At 46.0% G+C, this 27,161-nt stretch overlaps 1 long non-coding RNA gene across 1 annotated transcript; it reads right to left on the reverse strand.

Annotated features, from left to right (window-relative positions):
* Positions 1–4,183: 4,183 nt before the first annotated feature.
* LOC144379799 (uncharacterized) lies at positions 4,184–26,221 on the reverse strand. The gene is made up of 5 exons (XR_013443184.1): positions 25,945–26,221; positions 24,604–24,683; positions 17,060–17,218; positions 5,246–5,299; positions 4,184–4,306 (listed from the first exon to the last, which is right to left on the reverse strand). It is a non-coding gene; the product is annotated as an uncharacterized LOC144379799 (long non-coding RNA).
* Positions 26,222–27,161: the final 940 nt, after the last annotated feature.

Genomic DNA, 27,161 nt, shown 5'->3' on the forward strand with positions numbered 1-27,161 from the left:
AGCTTCTCTGCCAGGCATCCTGCCACCTCTACATTGTGCGGTTGAGTAAATAAGCATGTTTTTCTACTTAATGGTACTTTTTAGAATAGTGGGACTCTTTTATATATATATATATATTTTTTTTTTTTTTAGAAGGGGGAGGGGCAGAGGGAGAGGAAGAGAAAGAATCTTAAGCAGGCTCCACACCCACGCCTGAGCCCAAAGCAGGGCTCGATCCCACAACTGGGAGATCATGACCTGAGTCAAAATCAAGAATCAGATGCTTAACCGACTGAGGCACCTGGCACCCAAGTAGGGCTCTTTCTCAAACACTTGGGTATAAATATTACAATTGCTCATCACTGTTTAAGAAGGGATGCTCATAAGAACATACAGTTTGGGAATGGATACTTACACAGCAAGGCATTAAAAAAAAATATGTAGGTACAGCCTTCCTTACTGGTCATGAACGGTTAAGAATTTCCAATTTTGGGGCGCATGGGTGGCTCAGCTGGTTAAGCAACTGCCTTCGGCTCAGGTCATGATCCTGGAGTTCCGGGATCGAGTCCCACATCGGGCTCCCTGCTCAGCGGGGAGTCTGCTTCTCCCTCTGATCCTCCCCCTCTCATGCTCTCTGTCTCCCATTCTCTCTCTCAGATAAATAAATAAAATCTTTTTTTTTTAGATTTTATTTATTTCTTTGACAGAGAAGGACACAGCGAGAGAGGGAACGCAAGCAGGGGGAGTGGGAGAGGGAGAAGCAAGCTTCCCGCGGAGCAGGGAGCCCGATGTGGGGCTCGATCCCAGGACCCTGGGATCATGACCTGAGCCGAAGGCAGACGCTCAACGACTGAGCCACCCAGGTGCCCCAAATAAATAAAATCTTAAAAAAAAAAAAAATTTCCAATTTTTCCCCACAGTAGATTTATTTTATTTTTTTTCCCCACAGTTGTTTTAAAGGGAGAGAATTTTTTTTTTCAAGATTTTATTTATTTATTTGACAGAGAGAGACACAGCGAGAGAAGGAACAGAAGCAGGGGGAGTGGGAGAGGGAGAAGCAGGCTTCCTGCTGAGCAGGGAGCCTGATGCGGGCCTCGATCCCAGGACCCTGGGATCATGACCTGAGCTGAAGGCAGACGCTTAACTGACTGAGCCACCCAGGGCCCCATAAGGGAGAGAACTTTTTTTTTTTAAGATTTTCTTTATTTATTTGACAGACAGAGACATAGCAAGAGAGGGAACACAAGCAGGGGGAGTGGGAGAGGGAGAAGCAGGCTTCCCACAGAGCAGGGAGCCCGATGCGGGGCTCGATCCCAGGACCCTGGGACCATGACCTGAGCCGAAGGCAGACGCTTAACGACTGAGCCACCCAGGTGCCCCAAGGGAGAGAATTTTAATGCCTCTTCTTACCTGCTTTTTCCTCCATGCTCCTAAGCAGCTCTGTCTTGGAGCTGAGATCTTTACAGCTTCCCACAGGTCTGCGGCTGTCTGCTAGCTCGGCCTCTGTCTCCGAGAGCCAGTTCTTGGAAGAAACTATAAAGGAGCAAGAAAGCCTTTTTGGCTGCACCCTTCTTAAGAATTGCTGAGTTTCATAAAATCATTCTTTTTCATCAGGAAACCCTCAAAGGCTTCTTAGAATCTTTTTTAGTGGTAAAACATTATAACGACAATATTGTATCATTAACATTTCTTAAAAGAAAATAAGTCACTTGTAATCCATCCACCTTGATATAATGATTCCCCAGGTTTTTGTTGGGATTTGGCCTCCTTTGTTTTTAAGGCCTTTTTTCTTTTTCCCCAAAGAGAGGTTTTAGCCCCCTGAAAAGCTGTCTTTAGACAGCTGAAAATCCTCCATTCTCCTAGCTGTTTGTCCTTTGAAGTCAAATCTGGTTTCATTTCTCCTCTGTACTGAATGGCTCTTTATGGATGGTCACAGGAGGGATCAGGCCGAGGCAGATATAGGCTGTCTTCTGCACGGGCCGGGGGTTGTCAGTTTCTACACACACGGCGGCCTGTTCAGGCACAACGTGAGTAAATGCGAGCAAAGAGGGTGTCTGCAGGGCCGGACACCAGATATCTTTGTTTGTGGGGATTATGGGCTGTGTCTATATTTTCTTGTTTCTAATTGGTCATTTGGGTGATCCCTAATGTATCATGTTTGCAATTTAAAATAGAAGTTATTTTTAGGGGCACCTGGGTGGATCCGTCAGTTAAGAGTCCGCCTTCTGCTCAGGTCATGATCCCAGGGTCCTGGGTTGGTTGTGGAGTCTGCTTAAAAAAAAGAAAAAAGGAAAAAAAACCCACATTCACCACTCCAAGGTATATACTCAAGAGAAGTGAAAACATACTACCACACAAAAACTTGCATGCAGCCTTGTTCATAATCCAAAAGTGGAAACAACCCAGTGCCCATCACTGGTGAATGGGTAAACATTTATGGTTTATCCATGCAATGGAATATTAGTCAGACAATAAAAGAGAATGAGGTCCTGATACATGCTACAATGTGGATGAGCCTCAAAAACAGGACGCTAAATGAAAGAAACCAGTCACAAAAGACCACAGATTGTCGGATTCCATTGCCATGGAATGTCCAGAATAGGGAAATCTCTAGAGACAGAAAGCAGGTTAGTGGTTGCCAAGGGCTGGGGAGAAGGAGCAGTTGGAGGGAAATGAGGAGTGACTGCTAATATGTATAGGATTTCTTTTGGCGACAATGAAAATATTCTAAATTTGATTGCAGTGATGGTTGCACAACTCTGAATATACTAAAGACCATCGACTTGTACGCTTTAAATAGCCCAATTGTATGATATGTAAATTATATTGCAATAAAGCTGCAATAAAACACACATTCAAATGGAACTTAAGATTTTAAAGGTGAAAAAAAAAGTGTTCCTCAAGACTCTGAGGAAGGAAGATGGGCAGGGGTGGGAGGTGGAGGGAAAGGTCCAGCCGCGGCTGACATTCATGCCCCCCAGGAACAACATAGGACACCAGCTGGATGGTGGCTGGCGACCATCTGCAGTGAGCGAGATGGGTGTGGGCGACATGGGCCTTCTCTGGCCGAGCTCCCCGCGCAGACAGCGAAGACTAGTGAGCCCACGCTATAACCCACCGCCATAACTCATGACAGCGGTGGCCCAGGGGCTGTGGGAGCTCAGAGGAGGCCCCTAACTCAGCCGAGGCTGGCAAGGGAGGGGCATCTGAACTGAGGTTTGGCTGATGAGCGATGAGCGAGTCATCCAGGTGGAGCCCAGGGCAGTCCCAGGTTGTGGAAACATGGAGGAGGCCTGAGGGCAAGAGCAGGCTTAGACCCCCCCGTGGGAACCAAGGGCAGGGCAGTGTGGTGGGAACGGGGTTGGGGGAGGGCAGCAGAGGGACGGATGCCTGAGGGGTCCCCGGGGCCAAGCGCTGGGTCCAGGCTGCTTGCCGAGGCCCAGTGAGCTGCTGTGAGAGTTAATTCGGGAGGGATATGGGGCTGGCCTCTGGTTTTGTAAGACCCCTCTGGCTGCACGGGCTGGAGGCTGGGAGACAGGTTGTTGCAGTGGCCCGGCTTGGATGATGGTGTCCGGAGCTGTACACAGGGGTTGAAGGGTGACCCCCAGGTCCTAGAACCTGTGAATGTGAACTTTTTGGGACAAAGGGTCTTTGCAGATATAATTAAGGATTGTGAAATCAGCTCATCCTACATTACCTGGGTGGGCCCTAAATCCAATGACAAATATCCTAATAAGAGACACCCAGAGGAGAGACAGAGAAGCGGAGAAGGCCTCAGGAAGACAGAGGGCTGCAGCCACAGGGTAACGAACGCCTGGAGCCACCAGAGGCTGTAAGAGGCAAGGAGGGACCACCCCACCCCCCTCCCACCCCCTACCCCCCCAACCCCACCCAGAGCCTTGGGAGGGAGGGAGGCGCTGCCTACATCTTGACTTCAGACTTCTGGCCTCTAGAACTGTGAGAGAATACATTTCTGATGTCTTAAGTCACCCACTTTGAGGTAATCTGTTACAGCAGGTCCTGGACCCTGATACAGGAGGTCACAATGGGGGATGGAGAGAAGTCACCAGAATCTAGAGATATTTTTAGGAGGTTGAAATAACCTTTCACACACCTCCTCTCCTGAATCCCCCGGCATAGCCTTTTACTCCAATGAGGCAATAATTTGGGCCTCATTCCTCCAACTGAGAGCTACGTCACTCACCTGTAAAATGAGGTAGTTGGTGACAGCCGCCCAGCCGCTGAGGCTCCGGGAGTGCGTAGGCCTGGTGCCTGCCACACCACAAGCATTCAGTGTGTGACCACGATGGTTATAAAGTCCTGAAACCTTAGAGAGTATGTGAAATAGTATTTGGCTTTGCCAGTTTTCCCCGAGCCTCAGAACCTTCCCCTCTGGCCTCCTGGGCTCTGAGTGGAGTAATGGCGTCGTGGACGGAGTTATGGGTTGAATTGTGTCCCCCCAAAAGATGTTGTAGTCCAATTCCACGGAACCTGTGGATGGGACCTGATGTAGAAGTAGTCTTTGCAGAAGACCAAGTTAAGATGAGGTCACTAGGGTGGCCTTAATCCAACATGACCATATCCTTATCAAAGGGGGAGTTTGGACACAGACAGGCATGCATGGCGGGGAGATGACGTGAAGACACAGGGAGGCCATCTTCGGGCCGGGGAACGCCTGAGGCCACCCGACGCCAGGAGACAGCATGGAACCGATTCTCCCCCACGGCCCTCAGAAGGAACCAACCCTGCTGACACCTCAGTTTCAGTCTTCCAGCCTCCAGACTTGTGACACAATGAATTACGTTGTTTAAACGCCCAATTTGTGGTACTTTGTCCTGGCCGCCCCAGGGCGCTGATGCCAGTGGGAATAAGAGGAGTCTCACTGTCGGGGGGAACCAGGCATTCCAGGGCCTGTGGGAATACCTGAGGGCCAGTGCCAACCCCCCAGCCCCCAACAGTCACCGACAAGGCCTGCGGCCAGGCTTGGCTGCCTCTCTGCTCCCCACCACCCCAGCAGGAGGGCACCAGACACTTCCAGGACAGAGGTCTGGGATGCATTTGGAAACCCTGGCAGAGGGGTTTCAAGTTCGGCCCCATCCCGGTCAGCGGGGGATCTGCCATCTGGATCCTGTTTGCTGTCCCCTGGCAGGGGAATGTGAGCAGAACTGTGGAACGTGGTCAGGGAGGGGGTGGCTCCCTTTGTGGCCAGGGCCCCGGGTGGGGAGACAGCAGGCCTTGTAGTCGGGCCCTGGGCCCTGCCACTTACTTGCTGGTTCACCTCAGGCCACTCGCGGCACCTCCCCAGTCTTGGTTTTCTCGCCTGTAAAATAAGGACAATAGTAGAATTTACCTCCAGAGGTTGCTTCCAGGATTCAATGGGATAACACGAATAGCAAGATGCTTGATGAAGGGAAAAAAAATCTTGAGATTTTTTTTTATTATTCTTTAACAAAAATTGGGGTAAATACACAGAATATAAAATTTACCATTGTAACCATTTGCAAGTGGTTCAGGGGCTTTAACTATGCTCCCACTGTTGTGCTGCCATGCCATGTGTCTCTAGAAGTCTTTTCGTCTTGCAAGATTGAAACTGTGTCACCATTAAACGCTAACTCCTCATTCCCCCTCGCCACCCCCCAGCCCCCGGCCCCCATCATTCTTCTTTCTGTCTATGGACTTGACCATTCTAGGTATCAGTGGAAACATTGAGTATACAGTAAACATACAATCCTTTTTTTTTTTTAAAGATTTTATTTATTTATTTGACAGAGAGAGACACAGCGAGAGAGGGAACACAAGCAGGGAGAAGCAGGCTTCCCTCCGAGCAGGGAGCCCGATGCGGGGCTCGATCCCAGGACCCTGGGATCATGACCTGAGCCGAAGGCAGACGCTTAACGACTGAGCCACCCAGGGGCCCCAAACATACAATCCTTTTGTGACTAACTTCACTTAGAATGTCCTCAAGGTTCACCCATGTTGTAGCATGTGTCAGCATTTCCTTTCGGCTTTTGGTTTTTCTTTTTTAATGAGAAAAATATTAGTGCTTTGTGCTGTGGCGGGCTCCTAGCCACCTTGGGTGGAGGCGCCGAGCAGCCCCTCTGCTTATATGGCTGAGGGACAAGTGGGTACTCTGGTTCTGGAAGAAGCTTGCTTCCTCGACAGTGTTTGCTCTTGGGGCCGCCTGCACCCCTAACTCTCGTATGGGGAGCTGGAAGGGGGCATTTTCTTAGGGATGCTGGAGCTCCTGACCTGTTTCCTTTTGAGCTTCGAAAGTTTCTAAAAGGAGGTCCTGGGGGGCGCCTGGGTGGCTCAGTCGGCTAAGCATCTGCCTTCAGCTCAGGTCCTGATCTCAGGGTCCTGGGATCAAGCCCCACATCGGGCTCCCTCCTCGGCGGGGAGTCTGCTTCTCCCTCTGCCTCTCCCCGCACTCATTCTCAATCTCTCACTCTCTCAAATAAATAAATAAAATCTTTAAAAAAAAAAAAAAAAGGAGGTCCTAGGGTTCTGGGAAGCCACATGGGGCTGGAGCAGGGGTGGGGTGGGGTGAGAACATGGCTGTGTGCTCGTGAAGCCTACGTGTATAAATCTGTGGAAACTAATAAGGGGGAGTGGCTAAAATGCTAGGGGGACCCAGTCTAATTTGGAGTGTCTCAGCCAGCATCTGAGAGGGGTCCTAGAAATCTTCCCTTCGGGGTTGCCTCTGAGTTCAAGTTCTGCCATAAATGCAGGCAGGCTGAACTCTGCCTGAGAGAACCCCCAAATTCCCAGACATAGGATGGAGCCCCTGGCCCCTGGGTCACTCTCAGCCTCACACATGGCCAGGCTTGCATTGCTTCCTCTGACGTCCAGCTCCCAGTGCCCAGCAGAGCCTTCCTCCCAGCACACAAGTGAGATGGAGTGGTTCTTGGAAGGATGGTATACTCAAAAGGCCTTGGGGTCATCCTTCTGCACGGTGATCTTCAGCGTCTAGGGAGAAGGGGATGCAGTGGAAGATGGGGCTGAGCATGGGGCCTGGAGGTCAAACAGACCTGGGCCCCTCACGGGCCTGAGCGGGGCATCCGACCCACCTTCATCAGCTGTAGTCGCCTTACCTATAAACTGGAGATTGTATTAACCTGGCCTCCTGATAGGGCGGGCGAGGATTCAGTGGGATGATGTACAACTGTGCCCGGAGCGTTAAGAGTAAATGGCCCTGTTACCATTAGGAGGGAAGACAGCTGCCCAGACTGAATGTGCATCGGGACACCCCGTGGAATGGTTTGGTTTTTTTTTTTTTTTTTGGATGTGTCAGTTCACTTTCTGGCCACTGGCCTCTTCTAGAAGTTGCACACAGATAAAAGGTCCCAGTTAATGAGGATTCTGGTTAAAGTTTTAAAATTCACAGCAAGCCCACTCCGCATAATAATGTATCAGCAACACAACAATCCTTTAATCTCGAAGGAATTAATTGCTGGGCCCAGAAATTCAGGGCACGCTGACAGAATCCTTAATTTCTTGAGCTGATGGTTTCAAAAAGCGACTGATTTTAGACTGGCTTCTCTCTACACGTCCGCGAAACTCCCACAGTTCTGACAAAGGGCGAGATTGTCTTGATGTCTTACTCAGTAAGAATCATGTATGTGGGGTCTGAATTAATGTCAGCTCTGATATTTGCCTGCTGGGTGGAACGTGGCGGACTGAATCCCCGGGAGAGTCAATGCGGGCTCTGTGGCCCCGGGCATACCGGGCGCTGTGTGGGGAATGTCCTCACTCGCCCCACACACGTTTGCTGAGTGCCCACTCGGAGCCCAAGCTCAGGTTTGGTGTCGGCCATGCAGGAGCAGGCACGACCAGCCCAGAACACAGACCAGAGGCAAACGCATAGTCAGATAACCCTAACTGTACGTCACGATAAGGAAAGAATGGCAGGGAGCGAGGCAGGGTATGTGTAGCAAGTAATAAAGACCTAATTTAGATGGCAGGGCTTAGGGGTGGGGGTGCAGGTCAGAGGAAAATCTTTGTAAGTTGACAGCTGAAGGATAAGGGGAATTAACTGGTGGAGAGGGAAGAGACTGCTGCCACTGGGTGAGGAGACACTCTGTGCAAAGGCCCTGAGGTAGAAATACTGTTCCGGGAGCTAGGAGCTATTTTCAAGGGGGCTTACAGGGACTGAGGAACATGGGACAAGAAAAGCAAAATCATGATCGTCACCATCATCATCATCATCACAGATGAAAGTGAAATATCATAAATGCTTCATATGGGCTCATGTGCTCCGGGTGCTGTGCTATTCAGAGGAATCTGGATTCCATTTTGGCCCCCAAAAAGACCATCCTTGGTGAATATCAAGAGGCAGGAGACAGTGAAGGGCACAGGCTTTGGGTCAGATGACCTGACTTTACCTCCTGATGCCCCTTTTAAGAGAGAAGAGAAGGCCTCCAACCCTCAGCACAGAAGCCGCTTTATTTAAAAAATTGTATTATATCATATATCATATGACATTATTTTAAGCAGTGTTAATGAGGGTAAAATTGACTACAATAAACTGTACACACTTAGAGCGTACAATTTGATCAGATGTGACATATGTCTAAATCTGGAAAACCTTCCTCACAATCAAGATAATGAACCTATCCACCCCCCACCTGCCCCCCGTGCCCCACAAAGCTTCCTAGTGCTCTTTGTATTCCCTTCCTTCCCCCACCCTTCCCCGAACCCCAGGCAACCACTGATCTGCTTTCTGTCACTATAGATTATTTTGCATTTTCTAGGATTTTGTATAAATGGAATCATACTGTTTGTACTCTTTTTTTTTTTTTTTGGTCCAGCGTCTTTCACTCTACACAATTATTATAGGGTTCCTCCATTGAAATGTCCATCAAGAGTTCATTCCCTCTTGTTGCTAAAGCTATTCCACAGCTTGCTTATCCATTCACCTGTTGATGATACAGATGGGGGTTTCCAGTGTGAGGCTCTCATGAATAAACCTGCTCTGATCATTTGCATACAAGTGTTTGTGTGGACATGACTTTTCAGTTCCCTTGGGCAGAGAGACCCAGGAGTGGAATTGCTGGGTCATAGAGGAGTATGTGAACTTGTAAAGAAACTGCCGAACTGTTTTCCAGAGCGGTTATAAAACAGTCTACACGAGAGCTACGGTTGCTCCTCATCCTCACCAACTGCTGGTATTGTCAGTCATTAATTTTAGCCATTCTAGGGGTGCCTGGCTGGCTCAGTTGGTGGAGCATGTGACTCTTGATCTTGAGGTTGTGGGTTCAAGCCCCATGTTGGGTGTAGAGATTCTTTAAAAATAAAAATAAAAAATCTTGGGTGCTTCGGTGGCTCAGTCGGTTAAGCGTCTGCCTTCAGCTCAGGTCATGATCCCAGGGTGCTGGGATCGAGTCCCGCATTGGGCTCCCTGCTCCGTGGGAAGCCTGCTTCTCCCTCTCCCACTCCCCCTGCTTGTGTTCCCTCTCTCACTGTGTCTCTCTCTGTCAAATAAATAAAATCTTAAAATAAATAAATAAAAAATAAAAATAAAAAGTCTTTAGGGGTGCCTGGGTGGCTCGGTCGGTTGAGTATCTGCCTTCTGCTCAGGTCATGATCTCAGGGCCCTGGGATCGAGCCCTGCATCGGGCTCCCTGCTCAGTGGGGAGCTTGCTTCTCCCTCGGCCCTTCCCTTTGCCCCCCCACTTGTGCTCTCTCTCACTCTAATAAATAAATAAAATCTTTAAAAATAAATAAGTAAGTAAATAAATAAATAAATAAATATCTTTAGGGGCGCCTGGGTGGCTCAGTCGTTAAGCGTCTGCCTTCGGCTCAGGTCATGATCCCAGGGTCCTGGGATCGAGCCCCGCATCAGGCTCCCTGCTTGGCAGAGAGCCTGCTTCTCCCTCTCCCACTCCCCCTGCTTGTGTTCCCTCTCTCGCTGTGTCTCCCTGTCAAATAAATAAAAAATCTTTAAAAATAAATAAATAAATAAATAAATATCTTTAAATAAAAGTTAAAAATTTTTTTAGCTCATTCTGTGTGTAGTGGCCTCATGTGGTTTTAATTTGCATTTTCCTAATGACTGATGATATTGAGGTCCTTTTCATGTGCTTACTTGCCATTAATAAATGGATGGGGTTTTTTTTGTTTTTTTATTTGTAAAACATTTGTTCACATTTTTTTGTCCCCCCCGACACACACACACTTTTTAACTGAGTTGTTTATTTCTGTGTTGTTGTGTTTTGAGAGTTCTTTATATATTCTGGATACAAGTCTTTTATAAGATCTGTGATTTTCAAATATTTTCTTTTATTCTGTGACTTGTCTTTTCATTCTCTCAACATTGTCTTTCAAGAAGCAGATGTTCCCAATGTTGGTGAAGTTCAGTTTATTGATATTTGATTTGTGGATTGTGTTTTTGGTGTCATATCTCAAAAATCTTTGCCTAACCCAAAGTTGCAAAGATTTTTTTCTCCGATGTTTTCTTCTAGAAGTTTTATAGTTTTAGGTTTTACATCTAGGTTTATGATCTATGTTTGAGTTAATTTTCATAGATAGTGCATGGTGTGGATCAAAATTCTTTTTTTAAAAATTGCATATGGATGTCTGTATTCATTTCCCAAGGATGCCAAGACAAATTACCACATACTTGGTGGCTTAAAACAGTAGAAATTTATTGTGTAACAGTTCTGAAGGTTAGAAGTCTGAAATCAAGGTGGTGCCAGAGCCATGCTTCTTCTGGGAACTCTATAGGAAAATCCATTCATCATGTCTTCTAGCTGCTGGTGGCTGCTCGGCATTCATTGGCTTGTGGCCACATCACTCCCAACTGTGCCTCTGAGTTCACACCATCTTCCCCTGGTGTGCCTGTCCTCTGTGTGTCCCTTATAAAAATACTTGTCATCAGGGGCGCCTGGATGGCTCAGTTGGTTAAGCATCTGCCTTCGGCTTGGGTCATGATCCTGGAGTCCCAGGATCAAGTCTCGCATTGGGCTCCCTGCTCAGCGGGGAGTCTGCTTCTCCCTCTGCTCTTCACCCCACTCTCTCTTGCTCTCTCTCTCAAATAAATAAATAAAATCTTAAAAAAAAAAATACTTGTCATCAGATGTAGGACCCATGCAGATAATCCAGGATAATCTTCTCATTTCAAGACCCTTAGCTTAATTTCATCTGCAAAGACCATTTTTCCCCCCAAATAAGTTAATATTCACAGGTTCCAGGAATTAGGATGCGGACATATCTTCAGAAAAGGGGTACCATTCAGCATACTATAATTGTTTCAGCACCATTTGTTGAAAGTATTACCCTTTCTCTACAAAAATGCCTTTGTACCTTTTAAAAAATCAGTTGACCATATGCATATATGGGTCTTTTTTCTGGACTCTTTGTTCTGTTCCATTAAGCTGCTTGTCTATTTTTATACCAATGCTACACTGTCTTAATTGCTATAGCTTTAAAATAAGTCTTAAGACCAGGGATTTGAGTCCTCCAACTTTGTTCTTTTTTTAAAAAAAAAAAGTTATTTTGACTATTCTAAGGCATTTGCATTTCCATATAAATTTTATTTTATTTTATTTTATTTTTTTAAGACTTTATTTATTTACTTGACAGAGCAAGAGAGCACAAGCAGGGGGAGTGGCAGGCAGAGGCAGAGGGAGAAGCAGGCTCCCGGCTGAGCAGGGAGCCCGATGCAGGGCTCGATCCCAGGACCCCGGGATCATGACCTGAGCTGAAGGCAGTTACTTAACCAACTGAGCCACCCAGGCGCCCCTCCATGTAAATTTTAGAATCAGCTTGTTGATCTCTACAAAAAAGCATGTTGGGATTTTGACTAGGTTTATATTGAAATATATAGACTGATTTAGGGGGAACTGACATCTTGACAATATGGAGTCTTTCAACCCATGGACATGGTATACCTCTCCACTTATTTAGACTTTTAAAATTTTTCACAAGAATATTCTGTACAATGTTTAACATTTTGATTTTTTTATCCCTAAATATTTCATATTTTATGCTATTGTAAATAGTATTTAAAATATTTTTAAAAGATTTTATTTATTTATTTTAGAAAGAGAGAGAGCACATGAACTCGAGTGGGGGGAGAGGCAGAAGGTGAGGGAGAGAATCTCAAGTAGATTCCCTGTGGAGCGTGGAGCCTGACATGACGGCATTCAATCTCATGACGCTGAGATCACGACCTGAGCCAAAACCAAGAGTGGACGCTTAACTGACTGAGGCACCCAGGTGCCTCAATAGTATTTAAAAATTTTAAATTTCCAATTGTTTGTTGCTAGTAATACTATTATTTTTTATATGTTGATTTTGTATCTTGCATCCTTATAATATTCACTAGTTCCAGTAGCTTTTTTGTAAATTTCATCAGATCTTCAACATAAATATACACGTTATTTGTAAATAAAAGCAGTTTTTCTTCTTTCTCTCAAATACGGATGCCTTTTATTTCTTTTTCCTGCCTGATTATATTGGTTAGAACCTCCAGTACAGTGCTGAATAGAAGATGAGAGTAGATGGGCCTGTCTTGTTCATGATCTTAAGGAGAAAGTGTTCGGTGTTTTCCCATTAAAGATGATGCTGGCTGTGTGTTTTTTGTTTGTTTTGGTTTTGGTTTTTGTAGGTATCTTTTATTAGGTAAGAATGTTCACTTCTATTCCTGGTTTGCTTAAAGTTTTTATCAGGAATAAATGTTTTTCAGCATTTATTGAAATGATATTATAGTGTTTATTTTTAAGTCTGTTAATATGATAAATTACACTGACTGATTTTCCAATGTTAAAGCAACTTTGCATTCTTCAGAGAAATCCACGTGGTTGTGATGTATTACTCTTTTTATAGATTATATATATTGATTATATATTCAGAGATGGCTTCTGGAATAGTGGTGTGAGGAGCTCTGTGGCCCCTCTCTCCAGAGAAACAACCATAATTGGTAAAATTTATTTGAAAAAAACCAACCATTTAAAATCTCTGAAAATGCCCCTAAGGGCATATAGCAAACAAAGAAACATTTATTCAAGAAAATCTACTAAATCTCAGAAGAGCAAGAGTCTGTAGCATTTGAGCAATGGCTCATTCCCTCCCTCCCCTACCCACCTCAACTCAGAAAGAATCGGCAAACTTTTGGATAGACAGATGGAGATTATGCAATCTGACGAACACAGAGAGAAAAGAATGCAGAAAGGTGCATAATGGGAGCCCCAGAGGAGAGGAGACAGGTAAAGGAGAAGAAAAACTATTTAGAGAAATAATGGCTGAAAACATCCCCAGATTTGATGAAAACATTAATTCACACATCCAAAAAGCTTAATGGACTCCAAGCAGGAAAAATGTGAATAGATCCACACCAAACACATCAGAGTAAAAATGTTCAAAGACAAAGAAATTCTTGACAGCAGAAAGAAAAATGAGTCATCATCTACAAGAGAGCCTCAATAAGATTAGCAGCTGACTTCTCATCAGAAACAATGCTAGAGGAGTGCCTTGGTGGCTCAGTCAGTTGAACGTCTGACTCTTGATTTCGGCTTGGGTCATGACCCTGGGGTCCTGGAATTGAGCCCAGCATCAGGTTCCAGGCTTGGTGGGGAGTCTGCTTGGGATTCTCTCTCTCCCTCTCCCTCTGCCTCTCCCCCATTCTCTTTCTCCCTCTCTCTGTCTCTAAAATAAATAAATAAATCTTCAAAAAAAAAAACCACAACAATACTTGAAGGCAAAGCAATGAAAGGAAAAATAAGTCAACCAAGAATCTTATATCCAGCAAAAACTATCTTTCAAAACTGAAGGTAGAATAAAGACATTCCCAGAAAAACAAGAACTGAGAGAATTTGCTACATATTAGTGGATTCAACTTGCCAAAACTGTGTTAAGTGCTTTTGTTTTGCTGTTCATGAGTGATATTGGACTACAATTTTTCTATTCTTATAATACCCTTGTCCAGTTTGGTATCAGGGAAATAATGGCCTCAGAATGAATTGGGAAATATGTCTTCCTACTCAATTTTCTGGGAGTTTGTATAGAATTGGTATTATTTTTTCCTTAAATATTTGGTAGAATCCCAGGCCCAGAAGCCATTTAGACTTAAAGTTTTGTTTGTAGGAAGACTTTTAACTACATATTCCAAGTCTTTAACAGATAGAGAGGTATTCTGGTTACTCTCAGTTCTTGAATCAACTTTGGTAAATCATGTCTTTCAAGGAACTTGTCCATTTCATCTAAATTGCCAAGTCAGTTGGCATAAAGTTGTTCAAAATACTCCCTTTTTGTCTTTTAAATATCTGCAAAATCTATAGTGATGTCACTTCTCTAGTGTGTCTTTCTTTTTTTTTTTTACTGGTCAATCTGGCTAGAGGCTAATCAATTTATTCTAATTCTCCAAGAACCAGATTTGGTTCAGTGATTTTCTCTACTGTTTTTCTGTTTTCCATTTATTTGATTTCCACTTTGATTTTTATGCCTTTTTTCTACTTACTTTGGGTCTCACTAATCTCACTAATCTCCTCCTCTTCCTCCTCCTCCTCCTTCTTCCTCTAGTTTCTTAAGGTGGAAGTTCTCTTCAGTTTTTTCTTTTTTTAATTCACTGAGATTTGTTTCATGGCCCAGAATATGGTCTGTCTTGGTAAATGTTCCATGTGCACTTGCAGAGATGTGCGTTCTGCGGCTGTTGGGTAGGGAGTTGTATAAAGGTCAATTAGGTTGAATGTGGAGAAACCCTGAGCCAGTCCAAGCAATGAAGAGAAGGTCAAGGGTTGTTACAGAGATTGCAGGAGTATTTCTCAGTCATGGTGAAGGTTCAGGCTGTGCAGGGATGGCCTGTCCAGGGCCTGTGGGCAAACACCTGCCTATGGCAAGGAGAGGTCCAGGAGGGAGGTGCAGGTTCAATGTCACCTTGGCCTTGGGCCTGACTATATTTTGGCTCCCATGGCTGCCTCCCTGATTGCCCCTGTCACAGGTCCTCTCTACTGGGCTGGGCTGGTGCCCAAGTTTCAATTTCCACCCTCCTGAGGGCCCAGAGCCTTGACATGGTGACTGGGCTACTAATGAACCTCTGGCCACATAGTCACACTGGATTCTGTGCCCACTTGGGTGGGGTACGGGCACTGTATGTTTGTGTCCTGGCTTCTCTATTTCCAGAAGGGTGTCTGTCACACAGTCACAGTTCTATGACACAGCCACAGGAATATAGCTAAGGGGACACAACCCTGAGGAGGCCACATCTAGGGACACATCCACAGGGTCGGGGTGGGTTCTTGTAGCCAATCTCATGTCCTCCCTTCTGGACTTAGCAAAATACTCTCTGGGGTCCCAGATATCCTCAGAAGGTTCTCCTTGGATAATGGGATGTGCCTGTCACATGCATGTGTGTTTCTCAAGCTCCTGCTGCCCGGACCTCTGAGATTTCTGCACATCCCTATGTCCACTCCTTCTCCCTCACTTCTCACCACCTCTCCTCTGGGAAGGGCCTCCTCTTCTGGCCTGTTCCTGTCCATACTTGCCAGACAACTCCTTCTCCTCCCCCAGCTCAGCCAGTCCGCCCTAAAACCCACCTTGAGTCTCCCCCATTGGCTTAAGGAGTCCAGGGTGCAGAGTAGTGGGGCGTCTCAGGAGGGCTGGCCCCCACCACAGGCATTACACACCATGCCCTGTGCAAGGACCCAGGGTGGGCCTGCTTATGATTCCTGAGGTCTCTGTGTGGACTCATTCGTGCCCCCAACCAGTACCAGGGGGCCTCTAATGTGTAGCTAGCACTGGGACAGGCATGGGAATCCAGGGACCCTGCTCTCCTGGGGAGTCAAGCCAGCAACGCTCTCCATCTAGTGGCTCAGCCAGGAGACCTTGGCAGCATAGATAGGACACTGGTATCAGTCGGGGCCAGACTCTAAAAGGGCTAACTGCACAGGACTTAATGCAAGGCTATTACCAAATTGTGGCAGGGACCCTTGGGCAGATGTCATGGGTGTGTGACCTGCATAGTCACACAGGACCCCGAGCTCAGAAGGGCCCTGCACTTGGTTTAATGTTCTGCTGTCACTGTTTTGAAATTCTTCATGATTTTTGAATAAGGGCCCCTTATTTTAATGTCCTACTGAGCCCTGCAGATTTTGTAGCTGGTCCTGGGGCTCCAATGGGGATAGACAGATGCCCAGGGATGGCCTTATGGGGGACTGAGGGAGGGATGGTCTTAGCCTGCCAAAGAGGAGGTAGAGGTGTGGTCAGGTCAGAGGGAAGAGTGTGTCTGAGGGCCAGAGGAGAAAGAGTGTGGGCTGTACAAGGATTGAAGCTGGGCATAAGCTAGGGATGCTGGAGACCCCAGACTTGTAGCTATTGAGAAGATGAAGTGAGTCGGTGCTTTCAGGACATTTAACAGTGCCTGGAACTTGATAGGTGCTGAGTAAGTGTTGACAATCATCATCATCATCATCATCATATCATTATTATTATTATTATTACTGAGGTTGGAGAGGCCAGTTGAGGCCAGTTCATGAAAGCCCTGGAAGCCCTGCTATCCGGGAGCACTGGGAAGCCATGGAAGGCTTTAGGCAGGAAAGAGCTGGTCAGCCCTATGTTCAGGAAGGACCCCCCTGTGGGGGAGGGTGGAGAATAGGTGGGAGGAGGAAGACCACTGAGGATGCTGTTATGGCCACCCAGCAAGGGATGATTACAGCTTCACTTCATTGGTGGCAGAGGGATAAAAGGTAATAGAGGGGATTGGGAGACTGGTCAGGACAAGGCCCCTATTTCTGGGCGAACAGGAGTCCAAGGGCTGGACAGACATGAGTTCCACCTGTCGAATGCAGGCCCAGCTGCCTGGAGGGGTATGAGCTTCCTCCCGCAGGAAGGTGCAAGCAGAGCTAGAGGGCCACTTGCCCAGGATGCTGCAGGGGTGCCTGCCCCGGGACGGATGGGCAGAATTTCTGGATTGTTATTTTAAATTACTTGGCCCTGGCATTTATACCTGGAACCAGAGGTAACTTAGGTAGGTCTGGTCTATAGATGGGGTGGTCCCAGTGTGCTATCTGAGGATCCCAAGGCTCTCTCACAAGCACTTACAGACGCACCCACCAAATGCACACTCCACCTGGCATCGTCCACCAACCTTGCTTTCTGCTTCTGCTGGGTGCTCCTGCTGCCCATAGTCCTGTGGCTGAAGTCATCATGGGATTGTAGTTCTCAGAGCTGGTGTCTGGCTAGGAGCTCCAGGAATGCTCAAATCCCGCTTCCAGGGAGGTCCCCAGTTAGTGAAATGCACAAAGACCTTGACAAAAAGGAAATCAATAGGAACTTGGTTCTGGGACACTCTCAGAAAAGCCTGCATTGCACTTTGATGTCACCGGGTGACAAGCCTTCTTTGGGATTAAACAACTGTGACCACTGATCCTGAGAAAGCCACACAAGGGTTTATGTGGCCTTCCAGATGATAAAACATATTGCAACCAGGGCTGAATTCCTGTGGGAACTTCCTCCTCCTGCCCCAGCATCTGTGGCTTGCTGTGCGCTGTTCTGATGAGAGAGCAAAGGGAGACTCACCTCTGGGGGTCCCACATGAGCTAAGAAAGTTGTGACCTGCCTCAAGTGAGTCAGAGGGTTCTGCTGAGCCCACTCTTTCTGTCTGAGGAGGGGTCATGAAGACGTCCCCTCTGTCCTTTGAAGTCACCACGAGCTGTGCCCACAGAGCTAGGCGATGCTGAGTTTCACCACTGTAGAGTCCTGCATTGCCTGGGTAAAGAAATCCCACCACCAGCAGAAGGCAGGAAGCAGAAACGAGTCATATCTACAAGCTGCTTAGCACAGTCTTGGGCAGAGAAGGAAAGAACGGTAAAAACCCTTTGACCTTAGTCTCCTGATTTCTGGAAAGTTCCATCTCACTGTGACTCAAAGAGTCAAGAAGGGATGGGCATCTGTAACTTTGGCAGGTTCTACAATGCATGTTATCGTTAACTAAGCTAATGGTCAATTCCATAATGTGGACCTCTGGCAAACTGGGCAGAGTCCAAGACTCAGGCTCTAGGTCTAGGGGGCCTCCCCCATGCCTGTGGCCAACGCTGAATGGAAGGGGTGAGTGAGGGCAGCAGATGTGATAGGAGGAGCAGGGACACCCGGAAGGCCACTCAGGGTGCATGATCATAGGCTTCATGAAAGTCAAGTGCAGTTTCAGGTTCACAGCAAAACTGAAAGGAAGGTACAGAGATTTCCCATATACCCCCTGCCCCATCATCAACATGTATAGCCTTCCCCATAGTTACTATCCTGCAGAGTGGGACATTTGTTACAATCGATGAACCTATATTGACACATCATTATTCTCCAAAGTCCATAGTTCACATTAGGGTTCACTCTGGATGTGGTACATTCTGTGGGTTTGGGCAAATGTATAATGACATGTATTCACCATCATAATATCATACAGAGTATTTTTACTGTCCTCTTTTCTCCGCCTATTCATTCCTCCTTCCCCCTAAACTCCTGGAAACCACTGATTTTTGCCGTCTCCATAGTTTTGCCTTGTTGAGAATGTCATAGAGTTGGAATCATACAGTATATAGCCTTTTCAAATTGGCTCCTTTCACTTAGTAATATGCATTTAAGTTACCTCCACATCTTTTCATGGCTTGATAGCTTATTTCTTTTTTAGTGCTGAATAATATTCCACTGTCTGGGTACACCACAGTTTATCTATCCATTCACCTACTGAAGGATATCTTGGTTGTGTCCAAATTTTGACAATTATGAATAAAGCTGCTATAAATATCCATGTTCAGGGGTTTGTGTGGACATACGTTTTCAACTCCTTTTAGTAAATACCAAGGATAATGATTGCTAGATCATTCAGTAAGAGTATGTTTAATTTTTAAGAAACCACCAAACTGTCTTCCAAAGTGGTTGTACCATTTTGCATTCCCACCAGCAATGAATGAAAATTCCTATTGCTCCATATCCTCACCAGCATTTGGTGTTGTCAGCGTTCCGGATTTGGGTCATTCTAATAGGTGTGTAGTGCTATCTCACGGTTGTTTTAATTTGCATTTCTCTGAGGACATAGAATGTGGAGCATTTTTTCAAATGCTCATTTGCAATTTGCATATCTTCTTTGGTGAGGTGTATGTTAAGATCTTTGGGCCATTTTTTTTTTTAAAGATTTTATTTATTTATTTGACAGAGAGAGAGACAGCGAGAGCAGGAACACAAGCAGGGGGAGTGGGAGAGGGAGAAGCAGGCCTCCTGCCGAGCAGGGAGCCCAATGTGGGACTCGATCCCAGAACTCTGGGATCATGACCGGAGCCGAAGGCAGACGCTTAACAACTGAGCCACCCAGGTGCCCTCTTTGGGCCATTTTTTAAGCTTATTGTTGTTTTAAGAGTTCTTTGTATATTTTTGATAACAGTCCTTTATCAAATGTGTCTTTTGCAAATATTTTCCCCAGTCTGTAGCTTATCTTCTCATTCCCTTGATATTGTCTTTGCAGAGCAGAAGTTTTTAGTTTTAATGAACCCTAGCCTATCAATGACTTCTCTCATTCTGTCTTTGTTGTTGTTGTATCAAAAACAATCATCTCCATACACAAGGCCATGTAGATTTTCTCCTAAGTTATAGGAGTTTTATAGGTTTTTTTTAGTATAGTTTTTCATTTTACATTTAGATCTGGGACCCATTTTGACTTAATTTTTGTGAAGGGTATAAGATCCGTGTCTAGATTTTCTTAAAATGTGAATGTCCAGTTGTTCCAGCATCATTTGTTGAAAAGATTCTTTGCTCCATTGAGCCTTCACTCCTTTATCAAAGACCAGTTGATTATATTTATGGGAGTCTATTTCTGGGCCCTCTATTCTGTTCCGTTGATCTATTTGTCTACTCTTTCACCAATGCCACACTGTCTTGATTACTGTGGTTTTATAGTAAATCTTGAGATTGGATAATGTCAGTTCTCCACTTTATTCTTCTTTTTCAATATTGTGTTGGCTATTCTGGGTCTTTTGCCTCTCCGTATAAACTTAAGAGTCAGTTTGTCCATATCCATAGAATAACTTGCTAAGATTTTGGTTGGGATTGCATTGGATCTATAGGTCAAGTTGGAAAGAACTGACATATTGACAATACTGAGTCTTCCTGTCCATGAACATTTATTTAGTTCTTCTTTGATTTTGCTCATCAGAGTTTTGTAATTTTCTTCATGCGGATCTTGTACATATTTTTTTAGACTTATATCTAAGTATTTCATTTTGGGGGTTGCTAATATAAATGGTATATATTTTTTTAATTTCAAATTCCACTGTCTATTTTTGGCATATAGGAAAAGGATTAACTTTTGCATATTAATCTTGTCCTGCAACATTCTTATAATCATTATTACTCCTGGGAGGTTTTTTTATTCATAGATAATCATATCATCAGTAAACAAAGACGGTTTATTTCTTCCCTCCCACTCTGAATACTTTTTATTTCCTTTTTTTTTTTTTAGATTTTATTTACTTATTTGAGAGAGAGCACAAATGGGGAGGAGGGGCAGAGAGAGAGGGAGAAGCAGGGAGCCTGATGCAGGGCTTGATCCCAGGACCCTGAGATCATGACTTGAGCCGAAGGCAGACACTTAACCAACTGAGCCACCCAGGCGCCCCACTTCCTTTTCTTGTCTTATTGCATTAGCTAGGAGAGACCATGTCTATTTTTAAAGCCACTGTATCCCTTGTACCCAGCACCATGCCAGGCATACAGTAGATGCTCAATAAATATTTATGGGAAAAAAATGAATCATTTGGTCACTCAGGGGCAGAAAGCCTAGGAGGAGAGTGTGTGGTGTGTGTGCATGCATGCATGTGCATGTATGTGTATATCACACATGCACTGTGTGGTATGCGTGTGTGTATGACAGTGTATGTGGGTGCACATGCTTACACACGCATGGAGGGTGTGTGTGTGGAGATAGAGAGAGTAGTGTGTGTGTGTATGAAAGATCTTCTAAGAGTGACCCTGACCACTAGTAAACTCAACCCAGTCACTGTTCTGGAATCAGACTAATTTGGAGAAGCAGCCCTTCCTCTTGGAGAGAAATGAAGAGGGACTGGAGCAAGGCAGCACCTTTCTCTGCCTCCTACTTTTTGTCCTCCCAAGACCAAAGCTCCTCATGACCTGGGAGGCGGTTGGGGAGAAGATGCTTCTTTCCCTCAGGACTCTCCAGAGGAGAGAAACACATCTTGCTACTTGGAGTCCAGTGTCTAACAGGGTTTTGTGAACATTTCTGTTGGTCCTTTCTTACATCACTGCTACTCAGCACAGAGTTCAGACATATCCAAGGGACAGCTGGGTTCAAATCCCAACTCTGTTATTTATTAGTTGTTTGATATTAAATAAACTTTTTTCCTCTGAGTAGGGGAAAGTGTTATTATGAACTCTGTTGTGATGATTAAATGAGATAAAGCAAGTAACCTGCTGTGGTACCCAGCATGATCCTCCCCTCCTGGCCACTAATGATCCCCACTTCCTGGTAGTTATGCCCTCATGTGGTTGCCTCCCACACTGAATACAGCTGGCCTCTGTGTCAAGAGGATATTGTGGAAATGATGGAGTGTGATTTCTGAGGCTACATCATCCGTCTTGGAAGGATGGAAACTTCCATCTTCCTCTCTCTTGCATCACTAGCCAGCTACCATGTGTTGAGGAGCCCCATAGAGAGGTTCAAGTGGTGAGGAACTGAGGCCTCAGCAGTCAGCACCAACTTGCCAGCTACATGAGTGAGCCATCTTGGACATGGATCATCCATCAGTCAAGCCTTCGGATGTGTGCCTCCCTACTTGACACCTTGATTATAACTTCATGGGAGACCCTAAGTCAGAACCACTTAGCTAAACTCTTCCTGAATCTTGACCCAGAGAAATGACAGATAAGAAATTGTCATTGTTTTAAGCCATTAAATCCTGGGACAATTTGTTACACAGCAGGGATAACCAATATGTACGTGGCACAGTGCCCGGCACAGTATGTGCTGAACAAATGATAGCAAGGTGTTATTACTAATCACTCCTCTTCTTTGTAACGAGGTTGAGCTCACTGTGCCAATTTCCTTCTCCCCTTAGGTGTGGCCTATTCTAGCTAATGCAATGGAGGGCTGCTCCCATCAGCTTGCCAGCAGTGCCGGAATCCTTCTTTGACTTCAAGAGGATCCCCACCACCACCATCCATAGCCATTTCCATTTTATTTCCTGCTCTTGTAATGTCTCCAACATCAGGACCATTTAAAAGAATGTACAGGCCTCCTTGAATGTCTGTATATGAAAGTAAAGACTTCTAAGATTTGGAGGAACCTCATGTCTCCCCCTCCCTCTCACTTTAATCTGATTTTTCCCTTATGGGCTCCTGGACTTCATCTACTCATCTGCCTGCCTCAACATTACACCTTTTTCAGAGCTCATCATTCTGTTTTTGAAAAATCTCTTACCAGCAAGCACCGGTTTCCTCCCAATCTGGCTCCCTGAGCAAGTGGAATCTGAAACCAGTCCCTTCTGAATGTTTATCCCTGGGAACATTAAGGAGGAAGACACTCTGGAGCTGACCACCCCCACCTATCTTACCTCAGATCCAGTTCCTGTTGCCTTGCTGTCCCATCAGGCTGCAGAGCAACCCATGCCTTGGAGGCAGAGTCATCTAGAACCAGTGCTGCTATTTCTGGACATAGGGTTGGCTATATAATTTATGGTGCTCAGTGCAAAATGAAAAGGTGGGGCTCCTTCTTTGAAAATTGTTAAGAATTTCAAGATGGCACCACAATGAGCTATCACCTCACACCTGTCACAACGGCTAAGATCAAAACCACAAGAAACAACAAATGTTGGTGAGGTTGTAGAGAAAAAGGAACCCTTAGGCACTGTTGGTGGGAATGCAAGCTGGTGCAGCCACTGTGGAACACAGTATGGAGGTTCCTCAAAAAATTAAAGATAGAATTACCATATGATCCAGCAATTACACTACTCAGTATTTACCCAAAGAATGAAAACACTAATTTGAAAAGATATATGCACCCCCATGTTTATTGCAGCATTATTTACAATAGCCAAATTATGGAAGTAATTTGAAGTGTATTGAAGTGTCCATCAATAGATGAATGAATAAAGAAGATGTGGTGTGTGTGTGTGTGTGTATATATATGGAATATTATGTGTGTGTATATATATTATATATATATATGGAATATTATTCATCCATAAAAAAGAATGAAATTTTGCCATTTGCAGCAACATGGATGGGGATCTAGAATGTATAATGCTAAGTGAAATAAGTCAGTCATAGAAAGACAAATACCATATTTCACTCATATGTGGAATTTAAGAAACAAAACAAACAAAATAAAAAAGAGACAAACCAAAAACCAGACCCTTAACTATAGAGAACACACTGATGGCCACCAGAGGGGAGGTGGGTGGGGGGATGGGTGAAATAGGTGACGGGGAGTAAGAGTACGCTCACCAGGACAAGCACTGAGTAATGTATAGAATTGTTGAATCACTATACTGTATGCCTGAAACTAATATAACACTGAGTGTTAACTATATTGGAATCAAAATTTAAATAAATGAATGGGGGAAAAATAAACTTGAGATTGTTCTGGGAAAAAAAAGAGAGAGAGAGAATTTCAAGATGGTGACAGCAGAGTCAAGCATGGGCCCCTTCTGAACACAGGGCTCTCTGCGACTGCAGAAGTAGCACACCTGTGAAGCAGGCCCGGCTGGCACCAGTCCCTGTGTCTTCGAATGCCCCAGTGCCCCTGTTTGCCTCCCTTCTCTGTTCTTTATTTGCACTTCCCAGTTTACATCCTCTTCTTTTCTGGAGAGCCAGTAAGGACTCCTGGCTTGGCCTCCTGATGTTTTCAGGGATACTGGCTTTCCGTCGACACTCATCTGGAAGATTCTGCATCTTGCTCTGGCATAATCTTGTCCTTCTCCTGCCATGGCTGGACTGATATCAGGGACTTGAGCCATATGGGGCTTGACTGCAAATCAGGACCCTCTTCCCCTTCCATCTTTTCACTAGTGTTTCTCACACTGGGCCAGCCAACGTCTCCAGCCTCACCCTCTGTTGCTCTTCCCATGTGCTGAACAACACACACACTGGACTTTCCTCTGATCTGGAGATATTTCAGGCCCTGACATAACTATAAACTTTTTTTTTAAAGTAGGCTCCAGGCCCAAGGTGGGAGTTGAACTCATGACCTTGAGATCAAGAGTCACATGCTCTACCAACTGAGCCAGCCAGACGCCCCATGACTATGAATGTTTGAATAGTGTGTCAGAGACAATGTCATGGATTTACCTACCAACTTCATTTCCCATACCCCTCACCCACAGAAAGACTACATTTCCCAGAGGCCCTTGCATCCAGGTGAGACCATGTGACTGGATATGGCCAATGGGATGTGGGAGGAAGTGAAGTACAGTGAAAGAGTACACTCCTAGGCCTCACCCATAAAATTTCCTGGAGACCTGCTACCCCCCACTCCATTCCCTCACTTGTCTGTCATACAAGGGTGACCTGAATCCACAAGATGGTGGAGCTAAAGATGGAAGCAGTCCATGGATGACTTTGCACAAGCAAGAAACACCCTTAGATACTGCACCCTGCCCTCCTTTCAGACTGAGGGCCTAGGAAACATACCAGGAAGATCAGCTTTCTATCCATATTCCCAGTCCGGTTCTTGCCTCGGGCTCCATTTTTTCCAGGAAGCTCCATGCTGACTGTGGAGGCAAAGTCACAGTGTCATCTTGGGCATGAATTCCCCTGTGGGCCACAGTTCCCTCACTGGAAAGATGGAGGGGGCTGATCCTCTCAGTTCCCCTAGGCTCTCATGATGGGAATCTGACAACTGTGCCTCTCACTTTCTGTCTATACCCAAGGGGAGCCCTGACCATAATCTTTGTCCCAAGCTGCCGCAGGTTAGCTCCTTAGCTCCTTTGAGCTGGGCACTGCTTCTGGAAGTCTGAAAAGTGGTCATTGTCATTTGTGTTTGCGAACACAAATGGACAAGGATGGGCGGATGTGACTTCGAAGTTGTAAAGCCCGGGGTTTCCATCCCAGCTTTGCCTCCACACACAAGCTTGATGACTTTGGGCAAAGGACACATTTTATACGAAGAGAGTCTATTCAGTTAGGATTAAATGATGTCACTGACAGACTTTATTTCTCTGAGACTCAATTTTCTCATCTGTAAAATGTGAATATGACCATACCCACCCCACGGGGTTGTTGGGAAGATCACATGAAATAATATGCTGTGTGTAAAGTTTAGCAGGGAGCCTGATCCTTAGGCATTTAATAAATGTCCACCACTGAGGCGACTTCAGCAAATGTTAGCCCCGTGGTGGGCCTCCCTCCTCCAGGCTCTGTGTGCACACCCACCACCAGGGGTCTCACCCAGTGTGGTTGGAATGCTGTGGATGCTCACTACCCTTCACCTAGAGCAGGTGCCGGGGGCTTTCTGGGGGTGGGTCCCTAGTGCCTAATTCAGAGTTTTAAAGATGTAGCCAGTCCTCTCCAGAGAGCATTTCAAGGCCTGAAAGGCCCATCAAACACAAAGTTATAGCAGAAGCCCACATCAGCCACCCCTTCCCAACCTGCTGCAGCCCCTTTGGCAGAAGATCAGACACCCGAATTGCTGAGGATTAATTACTGCCTTGGCTCCCATCTGCTCAGGGAGAGCTTGCAAGCATCTTTTTTCTCTTTCCAAAGGCATAAACATTTGTACTGCAAGTAGCCCAGGGGGGCTGGGGATATTTATTTTGTACTTAACAAAGAGAAGGACCTTTTGGCTTGGGGGCCGAGCATCCTGCTGACCCTGGGGAGAAGGCTTTGGGAGGCCCCCTGCACCAGCAGGTGTCTCTGGGCTCACTCCCGCCTGATATAATTGGTTCCTTTTATAAGTGGGAAAAAAAAGAGGATGCTCTTAAATAAAGATCTTCCTGTTGTGGGTTCTGTGGGGTCAAGGCCCAGAGGACTCACCTGCTGGCACAGTTAACAAATCGCAGATCTTCTAGGTGTCGCGGTGAGAGTGAGTCCGAAGTTAATGACCAGGAGGGTTGCGTGGAAGCAGCGGTTCAGGGCCGACCTTCTTCGGCAGCTCTCCGGTCTTACCACTGGGCGGCGCTGGCGAGCAAGGCTGCGCGGGGCACGCTCCCGCCGGGAAAGCGCGGCCGCGAAATGCAGGGTCTGGGGGCTGTGCGGAGGGGCGTCTCACTGGCACGCAGCCCTCCTGCGCCTTCCTCCCTGCGAGCTGGACCCCGGGGGATCAGCCTGACTGTTTGCCCACCTGGGGCCAGGAGGGAAATAGGAGTACATCCAAATTCAGTATTTGTTCCTGACCTGAAGCAACAGATAAGGAAATCCACTCCAGGCATGAAGCCAGCCAGGGTATTTTCACCCCCACGGATAAGTCCCTGAGAAGGTGAAGGTCAGATACTTTTATAAAATAGGGCCACCTACTGAATGGATTGGGGAAAAACTAGCTCCTTCAAGAAAACAAGTCAGGAATTATTTTCTGAAGAGAAAACTGGCTTACTTGGGCATTGTGTGTTTGGAGTTTGATAAATGGGGTTCTCAACCCCAAAGGCAGGGTGCACCTGAAGTGCTCTTGGTGGTCTCAGTGAGATCTGCTTTGAGAACCATGTGATTTAGCTTCCATTTGCAGGGTCAGGACCACCGGCCAGGCCCTTGACATGTCGACTCCTTTGCCAGACCTTTGTTGGTAGGAGGATCATCACCCTAGTGTACTGATAAAAATCATTAGCGTGCGGGTGGCAGAGCTAAACATCTTACCTTTATTATTTTATGAAAGCTTCACAAAACCCTATGAAAAACCACTGTCATACCTATTTTACAGATGAGTAAACCGAGGTTAGAAAAGTAAAGTAACTTACGTGAGATGTGGGAACTCGTGCCTGCAGAGCCCAAACTGAACCCAGGTCCCCATGAGTCTGGAGCTCATGGTTTTAATGTTCCTCCAATGAGGAATCGAGCCTTCCAAAGTGAAGCCAGGTCACTTGGCCAAGGTTACCTACACAGGGTATGACATCAAGCTCATGTCCTTTTCCCACCCTTGTGCTGCCACCCTCCTCAGCTCCAGCCTCAGGTGCCTGTCACCCCCACACACCCCGGCGTGTGTTTCCGGAGCAGAGAGTTCCAAAGCCTTGGGCCCAGGTTGCACATAACTGAGGCTGGAA

This window comes from Halichoerus grypus, chromosome 13, assembly GCF_964656455.1.
Source record: "Halichoerus grypus chromosome 13, mHalGry1.hap1.1, whole genome shotgun sequence".
Lineage (NCBI taxonomy): Eukaryota > Metazoa > Chordata > Mammalia > Carnivora > Phocidae > Halichoerus > Halichoerus grypus.